The sequence below is a fragment of the Adiantum capillus-veneris genome, chromosome 12 (assembly GCF_014529385.1).
Source record: "Adiantum capillus-veneris isolate H3 chromosome 12, ASM1452938v2, whole genome shotgun sequence".
NCBI classification, from domain to species: Eukaryota; Viridiplantae; Streptophyta; class Polypodiopsida; order Polypodiales; family Pteridaceae; genus Adiantum; species Adiantum capillus-veneris.
In genome coordinates, this window is record NC_140942.1 from 3,964,853 (window position 1) to 3,974,137 (window position 9,285).

The window sequence follows — 9,285 nt, forward strand, 5'->3', positions numbered from 1 at the left end:
GCCTCCCAATGTTTCTTGCCGGGATTTGACATATATTTGCTAACCACTCCCACTGCAAATGCAATATCCGGACGTGTAGCAATCATTGCATACATCAAACTACCCACTGCAGACGCATATGGAATCTTATCCATTTCAGCTTTTCTTCCTCAGACACAGGACAATCTTGTTTGCTAAGTTTCACATATGGTGGCAATGGAACACTCAATGCCTTTCCCTTCTCCATATTGAAACGTTGCAAAACCTTGTCAATTTACTCTGTTTGAGATAACCAAATCAACTTCTTTGATCTGTCTCTCTCAATGCGCATACCAAGTATATGACTTGCCTCACCCATGTCTTTCATGTCAAACGATTTTGCCATCTTTGACTTCAAAGCTGAAATTTCTTCCAAGTGTTTGCCAGCAATCAACATGTCATCCACATACAAAATAAGGATCAGCCAACTGCCATCCTTAGCCTTCTTTGTATATAGACAGTGATCGAACTCACTACGTTTGTAGCCTTGAGAAAGCATAAACTGGTGGAACTTATGGTACCATGCCCTCGGTGATTGTTTTAAGCCATAAAGACTCTTTAACAACTGGCATACCAAATGTTCCATGCCTTTCTCAACAAACCCTTTTGGCTGCTGCATGTAAATTTCCACATCTAAATCACCATGCAAGAACGCTGTCTTGACATCCATTTGGTGCAACACCAAATCCAATATAGCAACCAATGCAAGAAAGCATCTCAATGTAGTCATCTTGACCACTGGAGAGAAGACTTCATCAAAGTCAATGCCTTGTTCTTGCTTAAATCCCTTGGCAACAAGCCTTGCTTTGTACTTTGGCTGACTATCATGAGCGGTGATCTTATACCTGTAAACCCATTTACAAGGTAGAGCCTTTTTGCCCTATGGTAATTTAACCAACTTCCACGTCTGGTTTTTATGCAGAGCTATCATCTCTGACTGCATGGCCAACTGCCATTTTTTCGATTCAACCACTTGTAATGCTTCCTTGTAACAAGATGGTTCTCCGCAATCTGTGAGCATGACATAATTTAGAGATGGCACTTAACGATCAGGTGGTTTGGAAACACGCTCAGAACGTCTCACCACAACTGATTCTGCCTCTCTAGCCACTATAGGCTATTCCTGAGCCTGACCATGCTGTCTTGATGTGCTAGCACTAGGTCCATCTTCCCTGAAGACAACTCTTCTGATCTCCTCTGTCTTCTCTGGCTTAGCGTGAAACTTGGCTTCATTGAAATGCACATCATTGCTACGAATAAGCTTTCTGGACTCAGGATCCCAAAGCCGGTAACCCATCTCGCCCGATTCTCCGTAGCCAAGAAATATACACTTCTTGCTCTTTGGTTCTAACTTATTTCTGAACTCCTTAGGAATACGGCTATAAGCTTCACAACCAAAGACTCTGAGATGCTTATACGAAGGTGCCTTGCCTGTCCATAGCATCTCGGCCACTGCACTCTTATCCAGAACCCTACTAGGAGACCTGTTGATCAAATGGACTGCTGTAGCCACTGCTTCCGCCCAAAATCCATCAGGCAACTCAACATTTGACAACATGCTTCTGACCTTCTCTTGTATGGTCCTATTCATACGTTCTGCAACCCCATTCTGTGAAGGATTATATGGTGCAGTAAGTTCCCGCTTAATCCCTTTTGCTTCACAAAAGTCTTGAAAAGCTTTGGAAACGTACTCTCCACCATTGTCAGTTCTCAAGCACTTCAGCTTCTGACCACTCTGATTCTCCACCAGCTGCAAGAATGTCTTAAAGACCTTGAGCACCTCATCCTTGTGCTTCAAGAAGTAAACCCATACTTTGCGAGAATAGTCATCTATGAATGTACAAAAGTACGTTGCTCCCCCTAGTGACAAACTAGGCATTGGTCCGCATAGATCACTGTGTACAAGAGCTAACCGTTCGTCCCTACGATTCCTCTTTGATCTGTGCGGTTCCTGTGTTTGCTTACCATAAACACAATGCTCACAAAACTCGAAATCTTGAAATGAAAAGCCAGGCAAATAACCATAATGAGAAAGTATTTCCATTCTTCTTTTTGACATATGTCCCAACCTACGATGCCACAGTGACACACTTGGCTGCTCAATCACATTAATTACATGGTTTTTAACCTCTGAAACATGTAAAGTGTACAGAGTTCCTGACTTGCTGCCATGTGCTACAGTCATCGAACCTTTGGAGATCTTCCAAGCGCTGTTTCCAAAAACTGTCACATAACCCGCATCATCCAACTTCCCTGTACTAATCAAGCTCTTTCGAATTGCTGGAACATGTCTGACATTCTTGAGCCATAAAGAAGAGCCATTCTGAAACTTCAACTGCACATCTCCCACTCCAAGTATGTCACAAACCTGCTCATTGCCATGTCTGACATAATCTTTAGTAGCCACATATGATGTAAACCACTCTTTGTGCGGAGAAACATGTAAAGATGCCCCTGAGTCGATAATCCAATCACTCATAGCATGTCCATCCTCTGCAGTCAAGAAAACAGAATCAAGATTGCTTGTAAGGAAGATGTCACCAGCTGCTATACCAGAATCACTGTCTGAACCAGATCCTGTGACATTCACCTCTTCAATCTTCACTGAACTCTTCTTTTCATCTTGCTCAGAACTCTTTGTTTTTCCTTTTTCTTGTTTCCACTTCGTACAGTCTCGCTTCATGTGACCCTTCTTGCCACAATGGTAGCATTCTATGTCATCCTTTGACTTCGAATCACGAGACTTACTTCGGTTTTGTGCCTTCTTACCCTTCTTCTCTTTAAACTGTTGTCTCCCTCGAACGACCAAAGCACTATTGCCTTTGCCTTTGTCAATGTTCTTCCTGTTGACTTCCTCTGTGAGCAAGCTGCCTTCTACATTGGCACTTGTAAGACCTTCTGGCGCGACAGAATTACTTAACGCTGTACGAAAAGTATCCCAACTGTCTGGCAAAGTGATTAAGAGAAACATAGCCTTCACTGAATCTGGAAAGACTATCTCCTTTGCTGTTAACTGGCTGAAAATTGTGTGAAATTCATTCAGATGATTTGACATGGCTGTCCCTTCCTTCATCTTCAAATCCACCAATTTCTTGAGCCAGTAAATCTGAGAAGCAGCACTTTGTTTCTCGTACATACCACATAGCTTTTGCCATACGCCATACGCTGTAGTCTCTTCTGCTACGTTGAAGTAAACATTTTCTGCCAGTGTCAGCATGATTGTGGAACAAGCTAACTCGTCAAGCTCTTCCCACTCATCTTCGGCCATACCTTCTGGTCTCTCCCCTTTGAGCTTCAGTGGCTTCACTTGTTTTTTTTGCACCAAAACCTGCCAAATCTGCTTCTTCCAGAATGGAAAGTTTGTGCCATCCAGCTTCTTTATGTTGTAAAGAGTCTCAGTTTGAGAAGATGCCATATCTGCCAAACTGCTTACTCATGAGAAAAATCCGGCAGAGTTTCCCCTATAAACTGGCCTCTGTACACAGTAAACAAGCTGTAATCTCTGTAATATGCTGTCCTGTAAATTTTTGACAAATCTAAAAAATCAATTTTTGACAAATCTAGCAATGCAGAGTGCAATATATATATCTGATGATATATATGTGTACCTGGTCTATAGATGATGCTCTGAAGACTAATAAGTGATGTATGTCGATGCCGATATTGATGTCGACCACCTCCTGCTTGCCAATCTACACAAGACGGATTTCTTTGCGGCTGAAATCTATCTTCTGCTGTAGTGCTCAGAACGAAATTCTGAGGGCATAAACGGCTTCGAAAGGGGGGTAAAACTCCAGGTCACTTGCTGGAAACACTCCCGGAACGCCGAGTGTGAATTTTCGAACTCCGGATCCAGAATCTGCCGGAAAAGTGCGCGCGCGCGATTGCGCAAAACCGCACTGAACCAAGGCTCTGATACCAATTGAAGTCGCGGAGCGGAGCGTGGGTCGACTCTCTCACACACACACAGTGAGCTTACACAATACAGTACGCAGAGAACTGTTAGAAGGGTTATCTCCCAATACCTTAGTATTCACAAAGTATATGTGAGTATATACAAAGAGTTAGAGGTAAGTGAGTTAGGCGGGCGGCCGGCCATATCCGCATAAGAGGCCACTTGGGCTTTAATCCCAACACACTGCACAAAGTGAACCAAATCAGCACAAGAACAGCTGAAACCGACCAATTTAAAGCTGTGAGCAATAGAAACAAATTTTGTGCTCAGGAAAGTGCAGCCACAATTCAGTCAAGAAGCTAGAAGTGAACGTGCACCTATAAATTGGCTAGTGCAAGCAATTGCATTGAAAATCGAGCTTCTAATTGGACGAACAGGGCCACAACTCACATGTGATTGCGGATTAAGCTAGTACGAGCAGCAGAAATTCTGTTAATCAATACCAAAATCTGCTAGGAGACAGTTTTTACAGAAACAATCGACATGGACTCAAACCGAGCCGAGAATTCAAGTACAGCAGAGCAAGCTAATAGCAGTGGCAACACATGCACAATTGCAACAACAGAGCAGATTTTACAGCTATATGGCTACAATGGAGACAAAGTCTTATATGCAGATACAGAAGGCTATAGATACTTGGTGAGCAGCAAAAGCAGCATAGGAGCCAAGATTCTATTGATAAGAGTAAAGCCAGATTTAGAGAACTTCCAGATGTTCACAGACTTCACTAGAGCCAGGTATTGCAAGCTCAAAGATGAAGTGCATATAGAAGTGCCAAAAATTGATCCAAGTGGTTATCCAGAGATCTGCACAAGTTAGCAAAACATACATTTAGTGCGTATGCAATCAGGATCAGTGTACATGAATTACAGTGGTCAGATCTATAATCAAGAACCGGAATCACAAGATCCAATAGATCAACCAATAGGAGCCAGTCTAATTGGAGAACCAAGCCAAAGACGGTGCAAAGGTCGAGATGGAGCAATCTACAGCTTGATGCTTAGTGTTTTAAAAGAAGATGTCGACAACTTGGCAAGTACAAAAGCTAAAGCTTCTCAGCTAGAGCTTGACATGAGAGAACCAAATGAAATACCACCAGTCATGGCATATTGCTCAGATTGTGGACGGAAAGGTGGACATTTCTCCGAAGATTGCCCAAGAAATCCAGAAAACAGGGACATATAAACCGCCAAGCAAAGTACAAAGAAAATTAGAAATGTGAATCTCGATGTAAGTGCATTTAACTCGTCGCTTTTAATGCAATAAGATGATTTTGCATTACCGTTAGAAGCACCAATAAAAGCATTTCAAGTTCAAAATCAGCATGAAGATGCATAGGCACCTGAAAAGCTTAAGATTGATTCTTTGAACAACAAATTCTTGCATGAACTTGGTCAAGGTGTCCAGATATCACCGAATGTTGAAAAGTCTGTTAGGTTTGCAAATGATTTTGCATCCAACGCCACAAGTATGCAATCATTCACGAGTCTAATGGACACATCAAAGAGAATGATGTTAGCATTATATGGCACCCATAATTCATATGCACACTATGTAGACCAAAAAGAAAAACCATACAAAAAGGATCAACCAGTGTTTGAACAGCCAACATACCAACTCATAGAAGTGCGTCCAGTGATAGATCAGAAAGGATGGTTCGTTTCAGAAGAAAGAATCTATTATAGCCCATCCTCTCTAGAGCTGAAGGATATTACTCGAGTAAACCGAGAAATCTATTTAGAGCCAAACTCTCCTCCATTGAAAATCAAGCTTCGATGTTGTGACCAAACGAACATATACTTGGACCAAAACAGTCATAGATATAGATGAGAGTCTAGCATCTATGATGCCTTGGGTCCTGAAACCACAGAAGCTCATATCATAGGAGACCCATGGGATAGACAATATCAGGGCAAAGATAATGCGCTTGACTTGGGGAATAATTTTCATGTTTCACGGAGATACATAGGAAACTATGTAGAAGGTTTACAGATGCCAAACATCAACAGTGCTACCCAAAGTGTACCTTCATAGTCCCAAAAGGTGAGACTAAAACAGAGCCAAACAGTTTTGAACTCTTATAATGAAGCAGGCTATAGTGATCACCTTAAGAAGGGAGGGAGTTGTAAATCCATCAAGCTTAGCTTATGTACTAGAAAATGCTACACCAGTTAGAAACCCTAGAGATTCTAACCAACAGACCCCTTCAAAGCAGAAACCATTGAAAGATCATATGGTTGTTGGAAGTTTTCGATTGACCCAAATTCCATCAGAATCTACAGATAAATGCTTATATGAAGACATCAAGGACAAAATTTTTTGCTGATCTCCACAAGTCAAAGTCAAAAGCCGACAAATCCAATAATAGTGTTCAAACAGTTACATGTGATCAAGCTCACATATGCATATCAAGATGCACATGGTAATGGATATCAACAAGATCAGGACCTTGTACAAACCCCTATGGATGGTCTGACTGAAGTCAAAGACTATCTGAAGATGATGCAAAGCCTCAAGCTGCCAAAATAGGTGGCAGAAAAGTCAAAATCAATGAAAGCTAAAGTCCAGAAGGATACACAAAGGTCACCACCAGAATCTCCTCCAAAGAGACAGATTCTTCCATAAAGTACAGTGGATCTTCTAAGATCAAGGTTACTCAGGTGTAGGTGGACAATGCTCGTCAGTTGCAGACAAGAAGTGCAATATTACAGCCAATGGAGCCAACATTGATGGAAGTCAAAGCAAAGAAAATGCAGATAAAGCTCGACCAAAGGATGCTGCCACAACAAAAGCAATCAATTCAGACACAACCTGAGACGATCAAGTGCAGCATTGTTGGTGAACACGAAGAAAAACTACCAAGAGAAGTAAAGCTAGATTTTCAGTTAAACAAGAACCTGATGTCTTTTCGCACTTGGAAAAGATGTGGACAACCACAGTTGGAAGATGCTCCTGAATTTGTGAGCATATCAAGAAACAAACGAGCTGAATGCCGGGGAATCATCTCCACTACCATTGAAGTAAGTTCACATATCACCATAGCTCAATTTCACGTGATCACAACAACAGATATGCCAGACAACATCATAATGGGAATGCCAATGTCTCAGAAGATGTCAGAGATATAGAATTTAATGAAGATGCAGTCTTCAGAGACAATCAAGAATGAAGATCAAGACTGGTCACCCACGGATGACAGCACAAGGTCCTCAAGCACAGTTAAAATGGAGACTAATATTAAAGTAAATCTTATTGAAGATGATTCATCTCCATCGAACTGAACTTCAGAAGAGCTTAAAGAAAATTAGGCAATAGCAACCACGAAAGCTATTGAGCAAAGAATGCCATCAAGATAAGAAGTAAAGAAGTTTAAAAGTGCAAACAACCAGGAAGCAATAGGAAGTCCAAAGATGCTGACATTGCCAGCTAAATCAATTGAAGAAAGTCAAATTGGAAAACAGAGTCTCAAGTCACCCTCCATAGAGACACAATTAGATCAAGATGAGATCATGCCAAAAGCAGGAAAAATATATTCGATAGAAGCAACAATGAGAATAGCTATAGTTCTGAGCAGTACAAAAGGAGCAAGTGTCAGATGCAATGCTCTACTAGATAAAGAAGAAAAGTGCAATATGATTACAGACAACATCCAAAGTATTCTAGAGATTACTCAAAGCAACCCAGGTAACATGGAAATCATGGGTAAGGCTACAGGTCAAGAAGAAATGGTTGCTACCCTTAGCATCCAACAACATGAAGAGCAAGTGAATTTTCACGTAAAGTCTTCAAAGGAAATGCTTGCAGATGTCATCCTTAGACATCGGTGGTTAGACCATCACAAGGCCTGCAAAGAAGATAAAATGCTAATACTCTCTTTTCCAAGTGGTAGCAAGCAACAGCTACAAGTACCATTAATGCTGGAATCAAAGTTGTAAAAGTCACAAGAATCGAAGACAAATCTTGCAGACAAAGGTAAAGCCAAAGTGGAACTTCCACCGACTAGCAAAGAAGGTATGACAATATATGCCTCTACATCAAAGAACCCTCATGGATCAGCTTCTTCAAGCAAGTCAGGCTTTCAAAACTTAAAGTCAATTGCTGACCCAAATGAAACCTCAAAGAAGACACCCAGAAAAGCAAAGATATATAAGCCAAAGTACTCGAGAAAGCAAGGGAAAGTCAAGCAAGTGTTTGTTCCGAGCAGTTTAGTCAAAGTCAATGATCCGGTTTGGATTAAAGATAGGAAATGAACACAGAAAGACAAACACATGGGATGGATAGCATCACAATGGATTTTAAAGGAACGGGAGTACTATGGAGGTAATAGACAGATATGGGTACCAAACTGCAGGTTAGAGCATATGAAGTAATGTCAACTCGCTCCCAAGAAAGAAGGGCCATTAGGTATCAACCTGGACATTATCCTACATTACCTAAGAAGCACGTATACAATAGAACAACATCGAATGATTCTAAAGTCAGCCACAACTCTCAAGAGGATACAGAACAAAGATGGATCTCAAAGAATGTTCCTCTTGGACAAGGATTCTACACAGGTTATACAAAGATTAGGCTACTAGTCAACCACAAGCCAACTGCAAATGCACCAGACCTGCATGAAGGTCCCAAGAACTCGACAAGACCTAGAGCAAAGCAAAGTCAACAAAGAAGATAGAAAGGTCATCAAGAGATTTGGATTCCTAAGTCTTCCGATGCTCCTAGTCAAAATTCAAATGCCAACAGTGAACAGAGGCCTACAACAACATCAAAGACAGGACAATAGGCCTAATTGGAGAATCAAACAGATAATGGAATCTTCACCGTCAAAGAAGAACAACCCAACCAACACGAATGCAGATTTGAAGAAGATAAAACAGGTATGGCAAAAGAAACCTTCAATGCCAACTTGGTCCTTCAGTAATCCTCTTTTTGAGGATTCAAGCTTACTTTTACCGGGTATATAAGATAGCGTGTAAAAGAAATTAGGATTCTCAAGTTCATTTGTTGAGAGCACTCTTTGGTGAGAGCTCTTGAGGTGTGTGGCTATGGAGTCCTTGAGCTTCTCCTTGCTCATGTGACTTGGTTAACACTAATCAATGCTTAATTCTCTTTCACTATGCCTCTCTCATGCTTCTTATGATTGACTATGATGATTTGATTAGTTAGATCTTAACTAATTAGTGGTTAATCCCTCTTTAATCTTGTGTGATTGCCCTCTTTTGCTTGTGTGTGCATGTAGGTTTGATTGGAGTGTGGTGCTCGATGATCTATGTGTGTGTGTGTTTGCGATTAGTGTGTTGCATGATAGGATT